We start from the raw sequence: 27,195 nt of genomic DNA on the forward strand, positions 1-27,195 counted from the left end.
ACGGGCGGAGAGCCAGAAGCGACCGAGAGTGAAAACCCTCCTAAACGAACGTAACACAACCAGCTGAACGCCTTCCTTACCTTTAATTCTCTTTGACAGATGGAGAACGCACACCAGCACAGTACCGGACTCGTAAAGTTTGCCTACCTTGTGCTTTACCGGCTTTGTGCAAGAGCGAACAGTTGGACACAAAAGCGTTGAAAGACTGTCAGTACCAGCCTAAAATACTCTTCCGTGGGAGAATTCCCCTGGCGCTAATGAAGCCCAGGTGAAGACAATGAGCCCCAGCCCTCTGGTGGTCACACTGGGTCATTACCTCCCACCATGACAGGACCCCCCTACCTTCCGCCCCCCGCCTGCGAAACTCACGAATCAGCTCTGGGTCCAGAATATCCCTCGAAGGGACCCAACAGCGCTCTTCAGGGCCAAACCCCTCCCAGTCTATGAGAAATTGTTTACCCCTGCCCACGCGACGCTCCGCCAGAATGCGACGCACCGTATAGACTGGACCCCCGTCAATCAGCCGTGGAGGTGGTGGAGAAACCTCCGCAGGGGCCAACACACTTGTCAACACTGGTTTAAGGTGGGAGACGTGGAATGTGGGGTGGATTCTCATAGAACGGGGTAGTTGGGGGCGCACTGTAACGGGGTTGATCTTTTTGATAATTTTGAATGGCCCTACGTATCGAGACGCGAGCTTACGTGACTCGACCCGTAAAGGTAAATCACGCGTGGACAACCACACCCGTTGTCCCACCCTATAGCAGGACACCGACCGGCGATGCCTGTCGGCCAACCTCTTTTGGTTGGCAGTAGCCCTTAAGAGCGCAGCCTGCACCTTGCTCCAAGTGGCCCGGCACCGCCGAACAAAGACCTCCGCAGAGGGCACTTAGCCCCCTCTCTCTAATTCCGGGAACAGTAGTGGAGGATACCCGAACTGCACCTCGAAAGGCGAGAGACCTGTGGAAGCATTCTGTAGTGAATTATGGGCGTACTCCGCCCACGTGAGTTGGCGGCTCCACAAAGTGGGATTGTCGATTGCCAGGCACCGGAGCGTGTTTTCGAGTGGTTGATTGGTGCGTTCCGTCTGCCCATTAGTTTCAGGGTGGAAGCCAGATGAAAGGCTCACCGAAGCACCCAACAGAGAACAGAACGCCCACCAGAACCGAGAAGCAAACTGGGGTCCGCGATCCGACACTACGTCCTGAGGCAGACCGTGCAATCTAAATATGTGGTCGACCACCAACCGTGCGGTCTTCACTGCTAATGGTAGTTTCGGCAGTGCCACGAAGTGAGCCGCCTTAGAAAAACGATCCACCACCACTAGAATGACCGTTTTACCCTCCGATGGTGGCAATCCCGTGATAAAATCCAACGCTATGTGGCTCCAGGGACACCTAGGAATAGGTAACGGCCGTAGCCACCCTGATGGTGGACGGTGGGAGCCCTTACTGCGCGCACATACCGGACACGCGGCCACAAACTCACGGACATCCTTTTCCATCCCGGGCCACCAGAACCGTTGGGACAACAAATCTTTTGTACGGTGAACCCCGGGATGCCTCGCCAGCCGTACACTTGGGACCGGACCCCAGCGGGCACAAAGAGGCAGTTAGGTGGACCTCCTCCTGGATTCGGCTCTCGGCGTAATGCTCTTCGCACTGCCGATTCCACCTCCCAAATAATCGGCGCCACAATTTTAATTCTACAATAAATGGCAGGGATGGGTTCGGAGTTATCAGGATGGGTTCTGAACAGAACCTTCTCTTCAATGCCACCTCTGCACGAGGTGTCCACACAAAATGCGCCGGGGCATTCTTTCTCGTGAGTGCCGTGATAGGTGCGACTACCGTGCTAAAATTACGAATAAAACGTTGATAAAAACTGGCGAACCGGCTTTGTGCAAGAGCGAACAGTTGGACACAAAAGCGTTGAAAGACTGTCAGTACCAGCCTAAAATACTCTTCCGTGGAAGAATTCCCCTGGCGCTAATGAAGCCCAGGTGAAGACAATGAGCCCCAGCCCTCTGGTGGTCACACTGGGTCATTACCTCCCACCATGACACTTCTACTTGACTTTCAGGACCTTAAAAATTAAATAAAAAATAACCCAGCTCAGAAAATGTCACAAAAATGAATGTTAAAAATAAAATGTGAAACATTTCATACTCAGCACTGTAATATGGTTTTTGTCGAAGCATGAATCTGTGCAGCTATCAATTTCGTAGGACGTTCCAAACCAGCAGCAATGATAGGCATAGATGATGTTTGGCTATCTGCATTTAAAAAAATATATTTAAAAAAATAGATAATAAATAAATATAAAATAACAAATAAAAAAGCGTTTAAAATGTATATGCACACACAAAGACAAAGAGAGAGTTGTAAAGCCAGGAGCACGTCTTCAATGTCTGTCTCATCAAAAATGTGTAGAGGGCTGTCGATGGCCTCTAGCTGTGGCATAAACTCTTCCAAAGCTATATGAAGAATAAGAAATAAGATTTCAAAAAGACGCTTTAAAGGTTGTTAACCTATGAAGACTATATTAATTATATGCTAGGCATACATACCGGATACGCTGAGCAGTTGGTTTTTTTCCGTGTCAGATCCGCTGAGCATGTTTCAGGCTGAGTTCCTTGTGTCAGCAGAATCAGCGAAGATACTATAATGATGATCTTTGGAAGGCTTATTTTATACCCTAAACTGGGGTGTGATGAGTGACCTTTGACTTCAGGGGGTCAAAAACTCACGTTTCCCTTGGACCCCTCGTTAACATAGGCTGCATTTTAATCTTAGACTATGTTTGATATTTATATTTGTTTAAATACGAAAATAAGATGTATTAATTTTAATAGGCCATCTATATGTAGACTATATGTTATCATGTAGCCTGCTATAACTGTTACTTATATTATAGCTAATTTGACGATGTATGTCTCCTGATCAATAAAGTCAGTAGTTATGAAATTATATTCCATGTTCGAAGGCTATTATAGTTTATTCCGAGTCGATTGCACCTCAACAATGCTTTTATTGGGGTGTCTTGGTGGCGCAGCCTGCAGAGCACTGACCGCATGCTCATTGTGAGCCGCGACGTCAACGGTTCGAATCCGACCGTCTGACAATTATACTATACTATAGTACTATATACTATATGTGCCTCCCACTTTTTAACTACACCCAGGACATACCGCCAGTCCATCGCAGGGCACACACACCATTGACTCACACACTCATACCTATGGGCAATTTAGACTCTCCAATCAGCCTAAGCTGCATGTCTTTGGACTGTGGGAGGAAACCGGAGCACCCGGAGGAAACCCACGCAAACATGGGGAGAACATGCAAACTCCGTACAGAGAGGCCCCGGCCGACGGGGATTCAAACCCAGGACCTCCAGCGCTACCCACTGCACCATCCGTGCCGCCCATTACTTTCCCAATAAAGAAAATTTTTTTTTTTCTAAATTAATTTCTAAATTTAAAAAAATCATATTATCAATTATTGATGTCAACTAATTATGACATCAATAAGCCATCAATCATCCATCAAACTGCTTTTGACATTTACCACTCCCATTATCTCTCTTGAGTGGTTTGTGGGGGAGAGGAGAATACAGCAGAGACAGAACCTTCCATGAGGACAAGGACAAGAGGGATCGAGGGTGATGGAATCGCCGCTGGAGCAAAGATTGAGACAACTGATGGCATTGCAGGAGAGAAAGACCACCGCCCTGTTTGAGTTGCCACAGGGGCAGACGGAGGGTCGGGCTCTCCTGCTGAGAATGCTGCAGCTGAACCCTACAGGTCAGCCTCCACCCAGGCTCCAGCAACATCCCCAACTGGCAGGTACGCCCAACTGCAGTCGAGGTGTACCAGGCCATTTTTGAGGGTGCAGCGGCCACGGTGGGTTGCCAACTGAGGAGTGGACTGTGCGTTTGCTTCTTCTCCCTGGGGAAGCTAAGCAAGCAGCATGGTCTGCTGGCGTCCTCCAGATCCAGCTGAATCTGTGTCACAGCGGGGAGGACAGAAGAACCAGAATCAGACACAGGGGTGTGGAAAATGACAGGTTTACTAGCAGATGGAGGGGCAGACAGAGCATAGTCAAAAAACAGGCTAGGGTCAAAAACCAGAGGGTCAGTCCAACAAAGCAGAGGTACAGATCCAAACAAGCCAAGAAGAATCCAGGGAAGCAGGCAGGGGTCGAAACCAGGAAATCCAGAAAGGGCTCTAGAACTAGGGGGCTAGAACTAGGGGGCTAGAACTAGGGGGCTAGAACTAGGGGGCTAGAACTAGGGGGCTAGAACTAGGGGAAGGGCTCTGGACCAAAAACAGGACAAGACGAACTAGCAGCATGCAACTGAAAAGGACAGGTATAAATATACAGGGGAATGAGACAAACTAGGCGGGGCATGGGAGTGAGGGCGGTCTAACAAATAAACATCAGGTGAGACACATGAAAGGGTAATGGCACAATAACGAGGGGGAAACGAAAATGCGGACTGGATTCACAAAGACACATGTAATACAAACGGCTCTGGACTAGAGAGTAGACAATTGCAGAGAATCAGGAGATGCAGAGAAAAGGAGAGACAGGTGCGAATACTTCGTGATAGAATAGGGAGGCGGAGTTACAGAACAGAATTGAAACTGGAGATGCGTTAGTAAGTTAGTTAAGTGATTTAAATTACAAATACCCAAAACTAGTGAATGTTAGTTTGTTAGTTTGACAAACATATTAGTGTGTTAGTATAATTAGTACTGTACAAATTCTATGTTCGTTGGGATTAGTATATTAGTGCTATGTACAAACATGAAATGGAGAGAAAGCAGGAAGTAAGGAATGCAAGATTGGAAGGAAGGTTGAACCCCAGAACTACCGTAAACACCCGAATAGTGGGGCACGCAGACAAGGGACTGACTGGGCTAGTAAACATTCAGACTCAGACATCACAGGGGAAGACAAGTGCAAAGACTAATGACTATGAACAGAACATCAGACATGAAAAATAATAAATAACAAGAATAACAATAATAAACAATGATAAATTAACAGAGGACAGAACACAGGAACATAACAATCTGAACCGGGCAATTATAGGCTGAGTGGGACTAACTTCTGAAGACCACCATCACTGCTTCAGGGTCCTCTGATATGAGGACTTTTTTAGCTGACCAGGGAATTTAGTACATTTAATTAGACCCACCACTCACAAATAAATAGAAGCAATGTCATCTTTGATTTCCGATGGACTGCCATAAGCAAGCTGGTAAGATGAATCATTATTTGAAGAAGCAGCATTAAAATACTGTGTTAAAGGTACAACAGGTAATTTTGGACTTCTAATGGTCAGGAGAGGAATTACAGCAACAAACACCCTCAAACCACAACAGTGTTTACCCCTCCCCCTTCTCTGTGAATGCGCTGACGCATTAGCCAATGAGCTTGAATTATTGTACAGCTATACAATGTTTTGGAACAGAGTGTTGGTCTGTCAACTGTATATTTTGAAACCAAAATTTAAGGATTATAATGCAGACAGAGGGTGAGTCAACATGTTAGTGAGCCTTTTTCAATGATAGGAATGATCTTGTAACAATGTTTTAACACAAAAGCTTACCTATTGTACCTTTAAATACTCACTGCAGAACCAGTGGCATCTAGTGGTCAGAAACAGGTACTATCCTACTCGATAACATAAAATGAAATACTTTAATGACTCATTACTCAGGACAGGGGAAAATATTAGACATTATACCCGTATTAGACAGGTTGAGGGAGCTATGCTCCAAAATATAGCTTCCTAAAACCTCTGGAACATAGAGAACTTGTCCTACATAACAGTTGTAGAGGTGGCCCTGCAGTAGGGATTGTGTGGTTCCAGGATGCATTTACATTTATTGGTACACATCAGATGTTTGAAAGAATATTGACAGAATTTTATCTGAATTCCACTCAGTGAACATGGCAAATTTGGATGCCATCAGTTTGCATTTTATTCAAATATGTAATTATTCCTATAAAAGTTCCTGGGATGCTTATCTAACCTGCTTCTATTCCTACCTGTATTATAAGGACCTGAGACGTATGGTGTCAAATGCTGATCAAGTTTTTACCTTTAAATAAAAAATGTTTTCCATATACATTATTGCTTGTCTACATCATAGGATAGGATAGGGCAGCTCTTCTGTCTAAATCGTTAGTGGCCATGCTGGATTTCACGTGACCTTGACCTCTAAATCAATAAATGATGGCTCCTTTGAATTCAACACCCTGGAAAATCCCTCAAAATACACCAATATATTTTTTCTAGCATATACACTCACTGAGCACTTATTAGGTACACCTGTACACCAGCTTGCTAATGCGAATATTAAATCATCCGATCATGTGGCATCAACTAAATGTATAAAAGCATGCAGACATGGTCAGGAGGATCAGCTGCTTTTCAGATCAAATGTCAGAATGGGGAAGAAATGTGATCTAAGTGACTTTGACTATGGAATGATTGTTGGTTCCAGACAGGGTGGTTTGAATATCTCAGAAACTACTGATCTTCTGGGATTTTAGAGTTTGAGCATAGAGTTTGCAGACATCCAGTGAGCAGAAGTTCTGAGGGCAAAAACATCTTCAGTCAGTGGTCAGTGGTGAAGAGCAGACTGGAGCTGACAGGAAACTGACATTAACGCAAGTAACCACACATTACAACAGTGACAGAAGAGCATCTCTGAACACACAATACGTCAAACCTCCAAAGTGGACAGGCTACAGCAGCAGAAGACCAATAAGTTTAAAAAAAGTCTAATACCTAATAAAGTGCCCACTGAGTGTAGCCTATACACCATGAGATATAAGTATTATGGTCAAAATGACATTTTTGGTGGTGGCCATTTTGAAATTGTGAAAATGATACCCCCTGGGGGGCCCACTGGGTGGATTTTAGGAATAAAAAAATCCACCCTGTATTATATTTTTTAAGGGCCCAAGCTACAATCAACCCAAATGGCATGCTTCTTCTATAATTAGCAGTATTGTTGGCTTAGGGAGCCTACTAGAGCAGCGCTATTCAACTCCTCGTCCTGCGGGCCACAGTGTCTGCAGGTATTTGCTCCTACCCTGCTCCTACCCTGCTCAACACCACCTGATTTCATTAATTATTTTACCTGCTTGATTCAGATAATAAGCTAATTATTGAAACCATGTGGTGTAGCGCACGCTAGGAGAAAATGCCTGCTGACACTGCGGCCCGTAGGACGTGGAGTTAACTACCGCTGTACTAGAGGGAAAAAAGCTAAAGCAGCGAAAAAGGAAAGTCGTTTATTATTTACGCGTGGCACTGAGTAAAATATTCCGTAGCCTATACGCTATCTACGCTGCCTGTTACTTCTGGGAAAGTTTAAGGCGGGGCGCTTGGTCTTGTGTCTTCTAGGGAACAAAGGACTCTTTTGCAAAAGGTGCTGTGTTGTAATGTTGTGGATTATTAAAAGTAGCCTAGAAGGCAACTTAACATTTCTACGAAGAAAAGACTGTTTCCCCTATGAACACTTGGTTAAGTAGCCTCATAGCCTTTGAATTCCGTTGTATTAAACATGGGTGAATTACTTGGTGTTAGTCACTTTGCTTGCCTCGAAAACCATTAAAAGTGAACCCGACTTCACCGCCGTCTGCCTTGCATTCCTGGAATTCCGCAATTCTGATGTCAAGAGGGACGGACCATAAACTACGTCTCTAAACCTATGCGAGTCCCGCTGTTTTCTTGGCCGATTCCGTGTTGAAATTAACAGTAGTTCCAGAACCTCAGGGAAAGCAGGGCGCTGAATACTTGGGATTTACGATCTGATGGCATAGGCGTGTTTTGTTCTATTTTTCTGGATACACCATTAACTTGGGGATTATTAACATTTCGAAAGTATGATGCCAGTTTGCGTTCGTGTAGGCTACTCTTCTCCAACTTTGGCTTTCTGGTGGAGAAAACGAATCCATCTTTGAAATCTTCGAAAGTACTCCAGTACACAGGCTAGCCTACTTTACGGGGCAAGGATTTCTTTAAGGATCGAAAGGAAGTTTGGAATTTTGGAAGCGTTTCTGACTTGGATTCAAATATGTTGGAATTCTACTGTGAAGCAAGACTTCTATTCGGCATGTGATCAGCTCTGGTGGGTGTTTATTTATCTGATCTAACGCTTTTGATTCCTTTTTAATGGATTTCCTTCCTGGCGGTATCCCGTGGACTAAACTGGGGTTATTTTTTAGTCTGTACATAGTTGTTCTATATCTGCACAGCAAAACTGCGCACACAGAAAAGTTTATCTTGACGCTAGGGATTATTATTAGTGCTCCTAGCTGAACCTAGTTGAGTTTTACCTGTAACTAGCTGCTCAACAAAGCGCATGGTTAACCGTTCACGCACAGCGTACCTGTTTTTTTTACCAAACACAAATGCGAACATTCCTGGGGGTCTTTCAGCAGGGTTCGAGGCAAGATGCAACCTGTTTGAGGGCATGTTTTTTTTTTTTTTTTAAACGTTCCTCACTTTGAATTGCGTGCCTTTAATAGTTTAAAAAGTAAACCGAGAACTTTTAAGTAGGCATTGTGCTATCAATCTTACCACAACGTCGTGCTAACGAATATTATTGTGTAACAAATTGCATGGAACTGTTCGATTTTGGGTTAGATCTTTTAACATATTTAGAAATTTACCAAAGTAAGCTGCTGACTTGGATGCCTTTGGGGATAGTCTACTCTCTACCGTTCTTAAGCATTAGCATTAGTTGTTTAGTAGTCTATGTTTGAGAACATGACCTGTAACAAGGAAAGCAGTGTGTCCATTATTTTAACTTGTATATATGAATGACCAAAAACAATCATGCATACAAATGCAGACATAGTACACAGGAGATTCCTATATAAAAATGTTTTGATCTTCTGATACATAACTCTAGACGGTCCATGTGAAATTAAAAATCAGTTTTCCGTTTTGCCTATGGAATAGCTCAGTTAAAACTGCACTGGAATTTGTGGATAATTTGGGGAAATTGGGCCTATCTTCACAACAACCAATTTTACATGCTGTGGGAGAACAAAATTTAATTACATTAGTCCTCTTGTAAATTGATTTCTTTGTGGAAAATGGTTCATTTTGTACAACATTCAATAGAGCAGCAACACTATACAACTTTAAGCAGCCAATGACCCATTGTGATTTCAATTGCTACAGTTTCCTGTGTTCTAGTGACCATGGGCCTTTGCCTACATCCTCCCTTTCCCTTAAAATACATCTACACCAATTTTCTATTTTTGTTTTTGTACTGTCCTACTTTCCTATTGTCCAATACAATGCTTTGGAGGCTACCATTTGACTGTGGGACTGAATACCCTTTTTAACAGCATAATAAATTAACCTCCAAGAGGAATATTTTCCTCTGAACAAGTTTTGGACTCTGGGGCCTGTCCTATGTTTATGTGGCCCTCACAAATGGTGCCCATAGGATTCTCACCTCAGGTATGCATATGTATGCATAGTACACACTGTGTACCTCAGCAACCTAGCTGTTTAAAAAAATATATATTTTCTGATTTTATTAAATAACTGATACAAGTGTTGGACTGGAAAACAAACACAAATGCAACTGAATTTGAAACCGAACGACCCAGGCCTTAATTTAATTGCAAACTGTAATGTTCTCTTTTATATGTTAATATATAATTAATTCCAATACCCAGGGTTCATATTTATTGCTTAAATACACTTGCTGTCTGAAGCTAGCTTAAATTGGCTATCTCTGGGCTGCAAGGAACACATGCAATCTCAGAACACTGACGTATTCCCTCCATTGCATATTAGAAAACGCTACAGCAGTACTGATTTTATTTATGGAACCCCCTTCGTTGCTACTGTGGTTGGTATCCTTTCTACTAAATTACAAATGTGCTGTATTGTGTGCCTCATAGTGTGTCTACTGACTAAAGCTGACAGTACAGGTGTGCAAAGTGTTGCTTTCAGACTGTTTATCATATGTAGACAACAGTCACAGTTTATGTAGATTACTGGGGCAATAAACACTCTTTCAGAGATGTTTTTAAAATATGTATTTTAATGGGATATGATCGTATAATTATGTAAGCAAACTAGTTTTTATTTTTTTATTTTTTTCCATGTCCAACGTTTGTATCATCAGATGCACTCCAAACTCAACACAAAATAAGTGCAGAGCTAATGATGACTTGACATTACTTCCATGATGCGCCAAGAGCCAAGGAAAGCTAGTGCAGCTAAATAATGAATGGCATTGGCAGCTGCACAATAATTCTTTTTCCATAACCCTCCAATTTGTAACATCCGTCATGATGGATTTGCCCCTTTCCATATGTTTCCTCGATTGTAGGCTAGGCCAAGTATAACTTGAATTCACTTTGTTGTTGCTTCTCACAAATGAGAAATGTATGTTCATAGCCCCTTCACCACCCCATGCGCACACACTCACCCTTTTAGAATGATACATTCGGTCATTCTTTACCATTATCATGCAATATCTTAAAACTTGACACAGAGTTGAGTCAAAAACAAGATTGTTTTTAGCATTAAACTCCTCCTCTCAAACACTTAATCTCACATTTGTCAGTGGGTCATATTTCCTCTCAGGCCTTTTCTGAAGGCATTGAGAAACCTATAAAGAATACAATGGATGGATGTCCTCTGAGTACTCATCGGTGTGCTAGGATTTGTTGAATCACTTTTATTTTCCCAGGATAACCCCCTCAGATTGGTACTCCCACTGTTTTAGGGCACACGAAACAAAGCCTGTGTGTGTGTGCTTGCCATGATGGTTAGGTCACACTCTTTACAGTGGTGATGACATTAACAGACTACTGATAAACAGCAGGCACTTGTGGTGGGATTGTTCAGGCTGTTGCTTAAAAGGGATTTGTTTCGACATTTCCATGTTTGTGAAGGAGAAAAGTATGGTACAGGCGAACACTGCATTGCTTCTGCAGGTGTGTTTCTACATCCTTGCATCTGCTAGACTTTTGTAATCTCAATGGTATGTTACTGAAATTATATGGTGCAAGAGCAAGTTGATGGCTAATAGACTGCGGGCTTCTAAATGTCAGTAGTGCAGGCTTTGTTTCTGGCTGCTGCAAGCCTGAAGGATTACTGAACTATAAAAGTTATCAAGTAGTTTAATTGAGTAAATAAAGAGTAATATTAATGTATTCTGGTGAATGTATGTTCAGAGTGTCTAATCTTAGGCTAATTGTTATGGAATAAATCTACATAATGTTTTAATTCCATTTTTGACATCTCTAAGGTGGCAACATAACAAAATTACTATTATTTTTTCTAAATTCTCTGTATACCTGCATTAAAACAAATTAAGTCTAGATATTGTAAATGCTACAAATAGTTTAAAGGGAATCTACCCTAAATAGGCTTTACAGTGCTAAGATCTTTGAGAAAACAATGGATAAATGGAATATTTCAGCGGTCAACAATATTTGTGAGTAGCTGCTGGAAATGTTTTTGTTTAGGCATGTTTATTGTTGAAACCGATTTCTCCAAGACACTTCTTTGTGTGGTTCATACCTGCTATTCACACCTCATATACATTTTGTTTGGGGGTGTCTTATTCAAAGTATTAATATAGTCTTAATTTCCGAATGGATAAAGTCTATTTTCTATTTTCGTAGACATCAGAAATCTTCCTGCGGATAATGGAAGATAGACAGGCTTCTGCAATTTAATGTAACTAAGGAACATGCATGCTGTAGGAATGAAATTATGCGTGTAATGCACAGCAGTGTGGTTGTTATGATGTTTGATAGAAAACAAGAGAAAGACAGAGGGGAGAACTCGTCTAAAAGTGTCAAACATTGGCTCAGAACATTGACTGACAATACCCAGAATGACGAAAACTGCAGTATGGTGGCAGTTTTGTAGCCCTCTTCACAAATAATACCCCTGTCCTAACAGCATGGAAACATAATTCCAGTGTGTTTGAACATCCTTACAATGAAAGTAAACCCTGAGTAAAGTTGGTGAGCCTTAAAAATGCTCTCCAGAGTTTCTGGTGGCATTTATATATTAGGAACATTTTTATTTTATCACACCTACTTATTCATGCGACTATCTAATTAACCAATTGTGTGGCAGCAGTGCAATGCATACAGTCATGTAGATACGGGTCAGGAGCTTTTGTTCTCATCAACATCAGAATGGGGAAAATGTGATCTAACTGTGGACTGATTGTTGGTGGCAGACAGGGTGGTTTGAGTATCTCAAACTGCTGATCTCCTGGGATTTTCACGCACACTAGTCTCTAGAGTTTTCAAAGAATGTTGCAAAAAACTAAAAAAAATCCAGTGAGCAGCAGTTCAGCAGACTGAAACGCCTTGTTAATGAGATATCAGAGGAGAGTGGCCAGACTGGTCAAAGCTGACAGGAAGGTGACTGCCAAATAACCACACATTACCACAGTGGTATGTAGAAGATCATCTCTGAACACACAACGCATGATAACTCTAGGTGGATAGGCTACAGCAGTAGAAGTCTAAAATAGTGCTTTTTAGATGTGGCTTCCCGGTCAATGAGAAATCTAACCTCATCACCTATTCCAAGAGTCAAACCGAGGTTGGTTGCAGTGCACACAGGAGTGCTCGGTACAAAGCCTGAATGCAGTGTGACCCGTTTGCTCTTCTGCACTGAACTGTAGGCAATTCTGAGGGTGTTCCCCTGTCTGTATATAAAAATGTACTTATTTGCAGTGACAGCTGCTGAGCTCAAAACTGGGGCGGCAGAAAACATTCCCTGAAACTGATTATTGGTTTTGACTTGTTTAAAGTAATTTTTCTTACGAACAATATGATCACACATACTCAATACCAATAATGTAGATGGTTCTTCTTAATTAGGTAAGACGAGAGTTAAAACTCCTTTCATTTGTGTGCAACATTGTGCATGTGCACTTTTCAAACGATGGGTTATTCACAATTGTGAATACATGTAGCTACTCTTTATTTTCCACACTCACACACTGAATATTCATGTGAAAAGATATAATGTATGCAAATGTGGTAATTCAAACAATCTTTAAGCTCAGGTTAGATGACCTTTACTGTAACATGGTTAACTGAATAGCTTTTTTTTTTTTTTTGCGTCCACTGTCAATACAACAACGCCCTGTTTGATTACATCGTGCAGCAACAAAGTGCTGACTGGGTAGTAAATAAATATTTTTCTCAATTGAATATATTATTTAATCTCCCAAACATGGCATGGAGAAAGATGCTGTTTGCGTACTCCCCAATGGATTATTCACATCATTGGCTTTGGCATTAATTTAATGTCAAGTTCAACATGCAGGAAATTCATTTGAAATCCTTTTGCTCACGCATGGATTCTTTTATGCCAATAATTTGACTTGATTTTATAAATAGTCCTGGGAAATGTTTGTAAGCTAGCTCTGGCCAACGTTAGATATACTGTATAGAATACAACATAAAAAAAAAAAAAACGGATAGTGATTGTACTACTAGGTTACATAAGTTAGATGTAAAAAACTTAATGGTTGGATTTAATACAATTATGAACAGTGGTTACATGTAATTATAGCCTTTATTTTTCAACTTGCCTACTTAGTTATTTTATTGAATGCAGCATTTGTCCAATTATATATTGCTTTATTTAATTTTATATATATATTATTTAAAAAATAAAGCAATATATAATGGTTATATATATATATAGGGCATAGTGTAAAGCTATATTCAGTTTGCATAGTTTGAATTTGTGTGTCAACGAACAGCTCTGTGAACCTTAGGGAACACCATATAATACGCCATTAGTGAACCAACAGCTACAGATTTAAAACAATGTGTGCGACTCGTTTAAATGTTTAACCGTTCGCACCCCTAGTAACTGCCTGACTGATTCCCTATAATTTCAATGGTTGGTAGGTAATTGGCAAAGTATTGATTGACTTTTTCATTCCAAATTCATTGTATCTGGGATTTCTTTCTTTCAATAATTTGGAAAACTATTCTGTTGATTGCCCCCTGGCACGCTATTTTGACTCAAGTTTGCTTTGTATTTTCTTGAAGAGTCTATTTCCAACTACCTCTCCCTCTGAATGAATTTTTATCCATATCTGTCTATAGAACCAACATGGTGTCTTTTCAGTTAATTCTGTGTGTCCATATTGGCTGAAAGAGCATCAAATGCACTTAGTCGTTCATGATTTTATTGCAATTTACTTTTTCCGATTCATTGTCTGTTTTTTCTTTAAAAACATTGTTTCTGGAAAACAATTTGGAAGCTTTGAACAAGCACACTGCACTGCACCAAGCTGAATATTATGAAGTTGGAATGGTATGTCTAGAGTAGCATGCAGAAATTTGGCCGGAAAGAAAATTATAATTGATGGAAAATAAATCTTTGGTTTAGGGGGATTTCCCTCCATATGAACAATATTTGGGGGGGATTTCATTGAGACTGGGCTTCAGGAATGAGTGGGGATCAGAATAGGTATACATTTATTTATTTTATTGTCATTTTACTTTATTTACTTAGAAAATATGTAGCCTATCAGAGGTTTTGTTAACACAGAATTCTGCATTTTTCTCACAGTTTCTCTGCCAGACAAAAATGCAGGAAAAGAAATCAAATGCAGATATTCCAAATTTATTTTCATACAATGACAAACATGAACCATAGCAAAATAATTACTCCTGTTTCTTTCATCCAATCGTCTTCAGTGTCTGACATTTGTATTATTTATAGATCATAATATTTACACAGCTGTTCATAGCATTTTGGGTGTCAAAGAAAAAGCACATCATTTGAATGAGCTGAAAATATGTCTTTTTTAAAGATTATGCTGTTGTGTTTTCTGTGAGTTTTGAGCTTTATATTATAGCCAATTCAAACTTTGGAATATAAAACGTTACTGCTTGCAGTAAAAAAGGAGGCTAGTGTTACTGTGTGCATAAGTACAGTTTGATACATTGCCTCCTCCGCAACAAGCCTTCAATGGCAAGCTAGAATTGAAAAGCAAAATTAGTTTTCTCTGCTCTTCTATTTGCCATGGCAGTGTTAACATGAGGTGACTAAAGGTGTTGTCTCGTACATTTGCCGTTGTTGACCATTCAAATTATATTTGAATAGCTGATTATTTTCTGCCTGTGCGAGGGTATGCTGTATTGTTGCATAATTTGCAGCTCTTGGTTTTCCTTTGACTTTTTTTGTGTCGGCTACATCTCAGCCGTCTGATTTTAATTGAGTTATTTTCTCTTAATTTGGGCTAATAGGCTCTGCTCGTTACAAGCAGATGCACACTTTGTAGGGAGGTGTGTTGTATTGTAGATTTGGGTTTATGTGAAATCTGTCCGCTCCTTACTCTGCTATTAATTAAAAATAGAAAAACATATTTACATAGGACTAATTGTGTTTTTTGGAATAGTTAGGAGGATGACCGCATTGCCGGAATACAGTAGTGTCATAGGGTTGGTTGCAAGGAGTGCTGGGGTGTAGCATCGTCCTTATGGAAAATTAATTCAGGTAAAACCCTGCCTAGTCAGCCTACCCACCTTTTCACAGGCCTGACCAAAAAACATCTGCCTACGCCTCTGTAGCTATCATGCAAAATGAGTAAATAAATCATAAATCGATAATAATTTAAAAATACATCATTACTCACCCATCTTTCTCTCTCATGCAGTAAGACTGATCCTAGTTTGGAGTGATACCAAAACAATAAGGTTATTTTGTTTAAGTTTATCAAGAACATATAGATTATCAAGATGGATTACACCCTGTTTAAAAAGTGGTATAGTCCACTGTGGCTATACTGGTAACTGCAATTGGACTCTTCATTGTATATAATAGGGGTGTTACAGGTATGTAAAGATATAGAAAGTTAGGATAGTTAGAAGTGTTGTATAAACAAAACCCCCAGGGTACCAAAGCTAATTCTTTCTAGAAAAGTTGATCAACTCTTTCAGTCCCAAGAGTCTTATGGCACTAAAGCATAGTTACTACCCCTATTAAAGCCCAACTACATTTTCTCCATTTCTTTCAGTATAATTGTGCCAAGAAATGGCCATATTGAGTTTTCCATGGGTCATGTCTCAGCTAATGTTATTAGTATCATGTTTATCTTTACACAATAAGAGTTCGCTTCGATGACCCTCATTTCAATATAAAATTACACTAAAATTATTTACTTTGACATAACCCCTCAATATTGGTCCCCAGTGGAAAAAGGTCAATTCTAGGGTGTAATATCTCTTGAATCAAAGTAGATGGCCAGATATGAATGAACATTCTTCGCAAAGTCATGGAGCTGTAAAAATCACATTTTGTGCCGTTCTTCTGACACCTGACAAATTTCAAATGGCTCTGCTGGTAAAACACAAGGGTGTATGCAACTCAAACTTTCAGGAGTTCTGGTCATTCATCAAGAACGTATTACCTACCAACACAATTTTTTTATTTATTTTTTTTATCCCAGGGGTGGTGTGGTGTGGTTTATGGATGTGTGGATGTGGTAGAAAAGGCACAATTTGGTCACATTGTCACTATTTGAGTCTACAAAATCCCATTAGATTCTTATGGTCATAAGCTTACACTGGTTAAATTTTAAGATGCTACAGCTCTCTTACCTTTTTCACCGGGTATCAGCTAAATATATGCCCCACTCTTCCTGGAATGCTGTCAGAACTTGGTATATGTAAGCCAAGCAGTCCCTCAGTATAGCACATTGGACCCCCAGTGTGCAATCTACCACTTGACACTGGACATAATCAGTTCTTCCCAGCACACAGCTGACCAATGGCAAACTGTTCTAATTATTGAGAAAAAATGTCGCCATTGAAATAACTTTCAAAATGAGTATAGGTTGTTGGGCTTGCATAAAAGGATACACCTTGTTTCTCTTGCGTATACAAACTAACTTTCTGTACACATACAGAGAACATTACGCAGCAAAAAAGTTCTTGAAAATGTCCACCTAAAGAAGAAACATACAACTGTAAGGCTAAATGGTAGACTCAGCATTTGGATGCCTTGGGAAAAAAAACACTCATCAGAATATTGTATAGAGGGCAGCGAAAACAGCTTTGACTACAGCACAGGGCATGTGCAGTGAAGGACTTTATGATCCCATTTTATATTGGTTAGCCTCGAAATACAATTATGCGTGTACCCTCAGTGTACTCTCAGTACCCTGAGAAAGTATTTGCCCCCTTCCTGATTTCCTCTTATTTTGTATTTTTAACACAGAATGGTTCAGATCATTAGACAAAATGTAATATCACAATAAGGGAACCTGAGTAAACACAAAAGACACTTAATAATTTTAAAATAATTAAAAACATACATTAAAATAGGTTATCAAACACCAAAATCACCTCTGTGGAAAAAGTAATTTCCCCAATAATCTTAAACTGGTTGCACCTCCTTTAGCAGCAATAACTGCAACTGAGCGCTTCCTATAATTTGGTATTAGTCTTCCACACTGCTGTGGAGGTATTTAGCCAAAAGTGATGAGAGAAAAGTTGTTAAAATGTATCAGTCTGGGAAGGGTTACCAAGCCATTTCTAAGGCTCTGGCACGCCAAACCAAGTGAGAGAACGGAACCAGAAAAGAGCAGTTCATGCTAAAAAAAAATTCCAATTTCTGTTTATTAAAGGTACAATAGGTAATTTCGGACTTCTCATGGTCAAGAGAGGAATTGCAGCAACAGTCACCTTCAAACCACAACACTGTTTATCCAACCCCTTCTCTGTGAACACGCTGACATTGAAACGCAATTGGCTGTGGCAATTAGAACAAATTTTCAACCAATGAGCTTGAATTATTGTACAGCTATACAATGTTTTGGTATAGAGTGCCTGCCCGTCAACTGCATATTTTGAAACCCGAATTTAAGGACTATAAATACACAGACAGAGGGTAAGTCAACATGTCAGTGAGCCTTTTTCAATGATACGAAGGGATTTACAATGGTCTTGTCACAATGTTTTAACTCAAACATCTTACCTATTGTACCTTTAAACATAAATCCACCATTTTTGTTAAAAAAAAACCATATTTTGTTATTGTGTTGTCTGATGGTGCCAGACATGGCTTTCTATACTTTTCAAAGAGTCACCCTCTTCCAGTAGCCTGCTGCAAAACTGTGGAACATATTTTGGTTGTAGGAAGTTGGCTACTGAACCATACTAGTTTTCTTTCTCCTCTGCTATTTAGAGAGGGCTGCCACGTGCATCCAACTTTGGTCATGAGCCAGCTAAATGAGCTTGTTACTTGGCTGCGGACTTCACATTTACGTACCTACTACCTAGCTCAATTTTCCACATCCCTTGCTTTCAGTTGTGTACTTTCAGCCAGTCTGGTAACCACTTTCCCAAGCTTTAGCTAGTGAACCTATCCATGATTAACGGTACTCAACGTAGCCTACACGTGCATAGTTAATAGTACACGTAAGCTACTGTAACTTGTTTTTGGTTATCGCCTGAGGGCTTTGCATGAGAACCATTCAACATTTGGCAGGTAGTCCCGGTCAAGCCAAATCACCCTTCTAAATGAATACGCTGCCTGCAGTTTTGCGAAGGAGTGACCAAAAGCCAGCATTATTTTCATTTTTTTTACGAGGTTTTTTTTATTATTATTATTCATTTTTTTATTAACCACAACTTTGTCATGCCAATAAAGCTATTTGCATTTCAAAATTGTGAAATGGCATCTGATATAACTTTGTGAAGTACAGTAACGTAACATCGAGATCGGAGCCAATAGCCGCAAGGTCCCTAGCTAATGTTTTGGTAGATTGCTAACGTTACTAGCTAGCCACTATATGACGTGCTGAAATGGTTGTTCATGAGCAGACAACTCTCCAATTAGCGATAATATTTTCCTTTTTTCCCCCATCACCTGCACAAGATAGTGAAGCTGGCTATGTTGGCTAAATTGTGTGATGTTTGTGTAATGTGTGGCCCCTTGTGTATGCCATAGATCAGAGGTGGCTAACCCTGGTCCTGGGGAGCCACAGGGTCTGCTGGTTTTTGTTTTCACCTGAACAACAAAAAACACATTAGCCCTAAGAAACCAGGTGAGCCGAGTTAACTGTGCAATGGACTGCTTTAATGGATCGATTAATGCTGGGAAACAACAAAAACCAGCAGTCCCTGTGGCTCACCAGGACCAGGTTGGCCACCCCTGCCATAGATTATAATAGCACTTATGTGTAGTTATTGTTGTACTCGGGGTATTCTAGCTGCCAACCATGGTATGCTAGTTGGTAAATGGATGTATTCCTCAAGGGTTCAAGCTGTATCTATGCGATCATGCTAGGACTCGGAACTGTACTTTTCTCTAGGGTCCTTATCGCACTTGGTTTGATTTCCACTTCATTGTACGTCGAAGATTGTTGAAGATTGATGATTGTACGTATAAGAGTGTCTGCTAAATGCCTGTAACGTAATGTGAAAAGATGATTTTTTATTTTTTATTTTTTTTTAAGATGGTGTATAAAAACGTTGCTGTGAAACATGAATAAGAATATTTTTATGAATATGAAGTTGCAAATAAGAAACCAATTTAAGCTGTGTTTAAAACCTTGAACTTAACCAAGATGAAGAATAATCAAAACCAGACTTGGTCATCTGGCTAGCCTCTCTATTTTTAACAGAACATAACTAACATATGCTGAACATATGCTGAGCAACATGCTGAAACAGTAGCCACTTTAACAGCTTCAGTTAAGTAAAAAGTTAGCTAAAAAAGTTTGGCTGTATTGGGCAAAAATATGAACTACCCCTGCTGATATTTTTATCTTTGGTGAAAGACCATGGTATAAGTGGAACAATCCATTCTTCGCTCCTGCATCATATGTTAAAACCGTGTAATGACGTGGATTATTCCTGACTCATTTCCTCACTGCTACTGTTCTTTGCTCAGATTTCCAACAGCAACAGTAAAGGAATGTGGTACTTCAGAACATTATTCTGCGTATAGAAATGGATTTGATGATTTAATGTTAGATTTTGTTAAATCATGTAAACCAGTTGTAAATGCTACTTACTGGCAAGTGCTAAATATATATAGTGATGAAAAGTGTAATGCATCTATTTCAGTATTAGGATACAATTAAATTGCTACAAAGATTCCTGGATGTCGCTAATTGGCTATAATTAGGTTATAGCTAATATAAGCCTTTGACAGGACTGTTATACTTTGCTGCAGTACTTCATGAATACAATGAGAAATACACTCACTGAGCACTTTGTTAGACTTTTTATTATTATTATTGGTCTTCTGCTGCTGTAGCCTGTCTACTTAGAGGTTTGGCGCATAGTATGTTCAGAGATGCTCTTCTTCATACCACTGTTGTAATGTGTGGTTATTTGTGTTACTGTCACCTTCCTCTCACCTTTGAGCAGTGTAGCCCTTCTCTTCTGACCTCTGTCATTAACAATGCATTTTTGCCTGCAAAACAGCTGCTGACTGGATGTTTTTTGTTTTTCAGCACCATTCTCTGCAGAGACTCTCTGTAGAGACTGTTGTCACCAAAACTCATTCCATGGTCAAAGTCACTTAGGTCACATTTCTTCCCCATTCTGACATTTCATATGAAAAACAGCTGTACCTCTTGACCATGTCTGCATGATTTTATGCATTTAGTTGCTGCCACATGATTGGCTGATTTAAATATTTGTATTAATAAGCTGGTGTACTGGTCTACCTAATAAAGTGCTCACTGAGTGTGTGTATAGGCAATTTACTTTGATAGTACTTCCTTCACAATTTGATTCACACTTGCAATGGGTAATTGTTGGCTTGATTGAAAGCATAGCTAGTTTAGCAGAGCCTATCTGTGGCTATGACTGCACTATCATCTGTGGCTAGTGGGTATGCACACAGTGAGCACAATCAGTGAACCGTTATTCAGTGTTGAAGCATTGCTTCCTTATAAGGGTATTGTGTCTGCCACAATCATGTGTCTGCAACTGTCTTTTTTATTTATTTTTATCCTGTCTTTTCTAAACAAAGATAGGATGCTGAGATTTGTAAGTTTTGTCTGTATTTATTTACACATTTATTCATTTATTGTAGATGCCTTGATTTCATTACTGCTTCAGCTGAATCAAGGGTTGATCAATTGAGGGTGAGGTCATCATGGAGGTTTATTCCAAATTGTCATGGACTGTTCACCTTTACTTTGTGACCCCAGTACTGACATAGAGATAAAGTCTGCCTCAGTTCTAACATTATCAGCCTCACTAGTGCACCATGCGTAAGATATGAGGACATGCTTCTGTTGTCACATGAGTTCATTTTTAACCCCTCATTGATTATTTCTCATTTGCTGTGTTGTAACATTAAATTAAAAAGTATTTAAATGGTATTATTATACTTCTGCACAAACAACTTTCTATTCCAATTAAATAAACCTGGGCAACAACTTTGCTTAGCCAGCTGAACACTATGATTCTGAGCTTTTGTTTATGTTCCTGTTTTCATAAGGCTCAAGTACATCTGAGTATCTTGCCTGAGGCTGACTAGTGAGTGAGTTTGTTTCCATGGTGATGAACAGAGCAAGGATTCCAAGCTGCCTGTTATATAAAACAAAGAAGAAGAATGAAATGCAGAAGATGGAAGATGAACAAGGAAGTAGTATTGGTCTGTCACTTAGTTTTTTAAAATTTTTATTTATTTATTTTCATTTTTGAAGTGCTTTTTAAGAAGATCCTTCCCATTATTATTATGAGGAGAATAATTAAATATTACTGTATCATATTGTCTTTTGATTAGCAACTGAAACACAGTGTTGGCCTTTAATTTGGTTGTGAAAATGAGACGGTTAAGAAAATTTGTAGGGTTTTAATAGGGACTCAAAAACAATAGTATAGCAGTAATTTTGATTGGTTGAAAAGGTCTAAGGTTGAGAGTAGCATATGCCACTCTTGGGATGTTATGGTAGATACGCTTGAGTACCATATTGTCATTCTTGTGACTGAAAGGGTTATCAATCTACATTGGGCTTGGTGCATTCCATTTTTTAAGATCACACACAATGTGTTTACAAGGTCCACCTGTGTTGATTTTGATCCACCTACAGTGGGCTCCAGAATTATTGGCTCCCCTGCCTGGCAATGCACAAAAAACTTTCAATGGAACCAACCAAAATCAAAAACAGATTTCACAAAAACTATATTTGAATTAAAAAATATATTGTCTTATTTGCTGTGGGTAAAAATAAATGTTAAAAAATATATACAGTATTGTGCAGAAGTCTTAGGCACCCTAGACCTATATATATGCTTCTTTTTTTGTGTGTCAGTATAAAATAACACATTTGCGATTTCCGAATATTCATTTTCCAAAAGATTAAATTTTACAGAGACAGTTTTGTATTTCATATTTTACATATTACAGTAAGCAATGGACTACTTTTTACATAAAAACTTGATCAAGGCTGTCTGAGATCAGAAGCAAGGAGTCAACCAAAGTCTGCAGAAGAACTGTGGAAAGTTCTCCAACATGCTTGGAACAACCTCCCAGCTGATTGTCTTATAGGACAGCTTTGGCTATCTCAGAGAAGTGATGCAGTTTTAACGCTGAAGGGTGGTCACAAAAAAAATTGATTTGATTCAGTTTTTAACTATTCTGCCAAATTACGCAAATGTAATGCAAAATGTATAGTACGTTTATTTAGGACCTTTCATTGAATTATTTTTTGAAAGAATCTTATCTGTACAGAATGTTATACAGGTGCCTAAGACTTTTGCACAGTACTTTATATTTTGTGAAATTTATTTTTTATATTTGGTTCAAACCATTGGTTTGAACTGCCCTGTAACGCCCCCATCCTTTGATTGACAGGTCTTTTGACCTAAATGCAAAGGAATGCAATTTCATTAGATTTGTTTCCCTTGTGCCTGAAAACATGAAAATAAAGGGCCAATTTTAATTATCATTAGATTTTTGACATGGATAGTGTGGTTCCAATAACAAAATGTTGTTTAAAATGTTTTTTTAATTTATTTTCATTTCAATTATTACAGGGTTTTGTCGTAGAGGATGAGAAACTGAATATGAAATGGACTTTGCATTTACATTTTAATATTGTCACATACAGTGTATACATTAACTTGAAAATGAAAACGCAAAGCGGGCTTTTGCATTTAAATTTAAATGATGTAATATTTTTACACTGAAGAATTCTTCTGTTTTCTTCCTAATTAAGATCTGGTTAGTTGCTGTATATTCCAGTTGTGTTTCATGACAGGAAAGTTATCGAATTAGAAAGACAAAGTTTAGCTCTTTATTTCTTGGTTACAAATCTGCGTGGTCTCTACAAGCGTCTAACACTCCAGTCTAACACACATTATCATTGAGAGTGTCACCGTATAAGTACAATCTCTCTACCATTGGGCTAGCCAGGATGAAAGGCTTCTTGAATGTGATAATTCACTCCTGCCTAAGACAATGCTGTTCCTTCCTGGCTAGATCAATGACTTTTCACATATTATAATTTCTATTCAACCAAGGTTTCCTTCTGATGGCTCTAGACACCTACTTATGTCTCGGGCCATCTGTTGGCTGAGATTTACATGTGAAAAAAGGTATTCAAACTGCAGACATTAACATGATGAACGTGGGGGCTCTTAAATACAGATCGCAACTCTTTGAACTTATATAGGAAACTACTACAAAAATATACAAAAAATACTAAATCAACAACGCATACAAAATGTAATTGCTGATTTGCATTTTCAATTTCATTTTGGTGTGGATATGCTTCCATAAGCTACAACACTGACAGAGTTGCGGAGCTCCTTGGCTGAAATGGGAAGAACTGACCCGAGCCTTCCGGAACTGTTCGGACATGACCTCTGAGTAAAGCCAGAATTCGGTCATACCTGGAGTTTGTCAAAAGCCATGTCACAGACCATGAAACCTCCTGGAAGAAAATGTTGTGGTCTGATGAGACTAATTTGAGCCTTTTGGCCTTAAAGCAAAACACCTTTTTCCCTGCAAATGTGCAAAGCTCATACAGGCATATCAGAGCTATAATTTCAGCCAAAGGCCTACCTTGAAAGTATTGACTCCTGGGGGTGAATACCTTTGTAAATCTTTCAAAAGGTTGAATAATTGGATAAAAATGCATCATGTGTTGGTGAATTTGGGAAGAAGGTAGCACAACAGAGAAGTCTGGTAGGTGTTTAGGGTCCAATTTTATTTTGTTCCTATAGCTGTTATATAGACTAGCACCAAGGTTTGGTTTTATAAGTACTAGGAATTATATTGCAGTTGTCATTGTTGATATACGCTCAATGGGCACTTTATTAGATATTTATTAGACTGCTGTAGCCTATCCACTTAGAGGTTTGACATGTTGTGTGTTCAGAGATGCTCTTCCACTGTTGTAATGTGTGGTTATTTGTGTTGAAGGTGACGCTGCTGCTCACTGGATCTTTTTTGTGTTTTGCACCATTCTCTGAAAAGAGACTGTAGAGACTGTTATGTGTGAGATACTCAAACCACCCTGTCTGGCACCAACAATCATTCCAGTTAATGTTACTTAGTTACTCACCAAACTGTCTGGGCGTGGTAATGAGAACTGTCAATGACCTGCCACCACTTTCTGGTAGGCCGGCGGTGCAAACTGTGGGTCACAAGTTGTAGGGGTGGGATAAGGGGAGTGGTTATCCTTATGTGACATACTACTAGGAGAACATTCTCAACTGGTTGAAAATAGGACAATAAATTTAAAACACTTATCCAAAACTGAATACTTTCATTGTGTTTCTTCTATGCCCTCTTGTGCATATACAAACCAAGAAAGTGTGACCAGCCCCATGTTATTCCTTTGACCAGTATTGGTAACCCTGCAGGCATGTATGCTTCATTCTACTGGCTAACCACATGCATGTGTATTGGCTCTGTTGAAATTTGCTCTGAATGGGATAATAAGGAATAAAAATAAGAAAAAAATAGCTGATGTGTGGTTAGCATTCTGATGCAAAATGGCTGCCGATGAATCACCCAGGTGGGTGCTACACATTGGTGGTGGCTGAGCAGGGTTTCCCCCTCATCACTGTAAAGTGCTTTGAGTTCTAGGCTTGTGAGAAAAGCGCTCTATAAATTATTGCTATTATTATTAATCATAACCTAAAACACCATAGTATTGCAAGTTTAAAACATTCATAGGACTCTTCATATGTACCTTTGAAAAATGTGCTTAACCCACATTACATTATTGGCATTTGGCAGACGGTCTTACCCAGAACGACGTACAGTTGATTAGACTAAGCAGGAGACAATCCTCCCCTGGTGCAATGCAGGGTTAAGGGCCTTGCTCAAGGGCCCAACGGCTGTGTGGATTTTATTGTGGCTATACCGGGATTAGAACCACCGACCTTGCGTGTCCTAGTCATTTACCTTAACCACTACGCTACACGCCGCCCACATCATTGTAACTTTTGCTTTATACAATTGCTTTCAGTTGTATAAATGCATTATATGTAAATAGGTTATAGGTTGCCATAGATAAGGTGAAATCATAAGCAAATCCATTGTGTGTTGAATTGGGTATGACCCTGTAGTGTCTGCAACATTGGCAAACTAGGTTTAGCCTATTCCAGGGTGCTACTATTATTGTAATGAGGACATTTTGATTTCCTTTTCATCCTTGTCACTGGCAGCATGGGTACGCACAAACATCCCCAGTCACACACATGCACACACCTGAGGAAATGTTTCCCTGCTGGCATTTTTTGTCATTTTCTTTTTGCACCTTGACTGTAAAGTTAGTACTCAATTACTAAAATCCCTTCAACCCATCAACTTCATAGGTGATTCATTTATCATATCCCTCCTGGATGGTCAGTGAACAACTATAAATAACAAAAGGAAAGCGAAATACCCATAGCCTCAAAATACATTCCTGCTACAGCAAAAGTGATGTTCTTCCTACGTACTACATACTTGACTAGAATCAGCTTCGTAGTCTGAAAGTTTAACCTAAGTGTAGGAGAAGGAGAGATATGGAGTTTCTGCACTTTTAAAGAGACACCCTGTGTCCTTTCCGAATTGGGGTTCCCTCTCTTGACCGCCCGAGTGTGGGCTTTTGAAGTGGGGTGTACTGGTGCCAAGGCCTAAATTGAAAGCCGTGTTCTTTCAGAGTAAGTGCTTTCTGCTGTGGTTGTACATTTTCAGCCATTTGTATTATTATTATTTTTTTGTGAATCACACTACTGTTTCACCAAGTTGGAGAAAAGAATGCTACTGTTTGTCTCTTAATTTTTGGTTCTACAAAGCATAAATTCACTGACCATTTTATATGAAATGCATTTTTTTCTCTTGTTGGAAGAGAGGCATGTGTTTCTCTGCTGAATGATTTGCTGCAGCGGGGCTGAACTTCATTTAACCAGACCGACGAGTCATGTCCTGTCTCGTTCCCAAACACGACTGTACGCAAAAAATCTCATAATGTAACTTGGAATGCATATTGTGTAACAGAACAGTTTATGCAATAATACTGTGTGTGTGTGTGTGTAGCACCCCCAATTAATGTGAACAAAAAATACTTGATAAAATGTAGTTTATTGTTCATCAAATGTTCTTTATTCTCAGTAATATGAGAAAATTACATATTTTTATTGTGATACTCAGAATTGTATTACACAATTACAGTGTTATGACTTTTTTTATTTTCACACCATCAACTTCCTGGAAAACAATTGTACCAAAGCCCATAGAGAGAGAAAGCTGTGCCACCTCCATTGACTGCAATGGAAGGAAAAAGAGTGCAGTGTTGTACTTTGACCTTTAGGGGGCATAGTGTAGTGGCATGACTAAATGGAGTAGAATACAGTGGTGAATGGAGCTCAATGCTATAACATGATCTGGCAATTTAAAATATTTTTGAGTAACTGGAATACTACTGTCATTGTTATATGGCCTAATTGTGTTATGATCTCACATTCAAAATATTTCCACTAGCATTGAGGCTATGCAAGGCAACATTTGGCACTAGCTGACTAGCTAGTAATCGTAGCTAGTAAAGTAATGGATAATTATTCATATTCAGTGCATTGGTTATATTAACGTTGTTTAACAACACTGTGGAAATGAAAAGATGTGTTTTCAATGTGAAAATTGATGGATGTGCACTGCACTGGCTTTATGGAAAAT

General features: G+C 39.5%; 1 protein-coding gene across 2 annotated transcripts in view; it reads left to right on the forward strand.

Annotated features, from left to right (window-relative positions):
• Positions 1–7,800: 7,800 nt before the first annotated feature.
• LOC133129457 (tyrosine-protein phosphatase non-receptor type 14-like) overlaps positions 7,801–27,195 on the forward strand; it is an 80,345-nt gene continuing 60,950 nt past the window's right edge. For both annotated transcript variants that reach the window (XM_061243570.1, XM_061243571.1), the window contains exon 1: positions 7,801–8,155. The gene's annotated coding sequence lies outside the window, so the exon portion shown is untranslated. The remainder of the gene's footprint in view (positions 8,156–27,195) is intronic.

The sequence above is a fragment of the Conger conger genome, chromosome 5 (genome assembly GCF_963514075.1).
Source record: "Conger conger chromosome 5, fConCon1.1, whole genome shotgun sequence".
Lineage (NCBI taxonomy): Eukaryota > Metazoa > Chordata > Actinopteri > Anguilliformes > Congridae > Conger > Conger conger.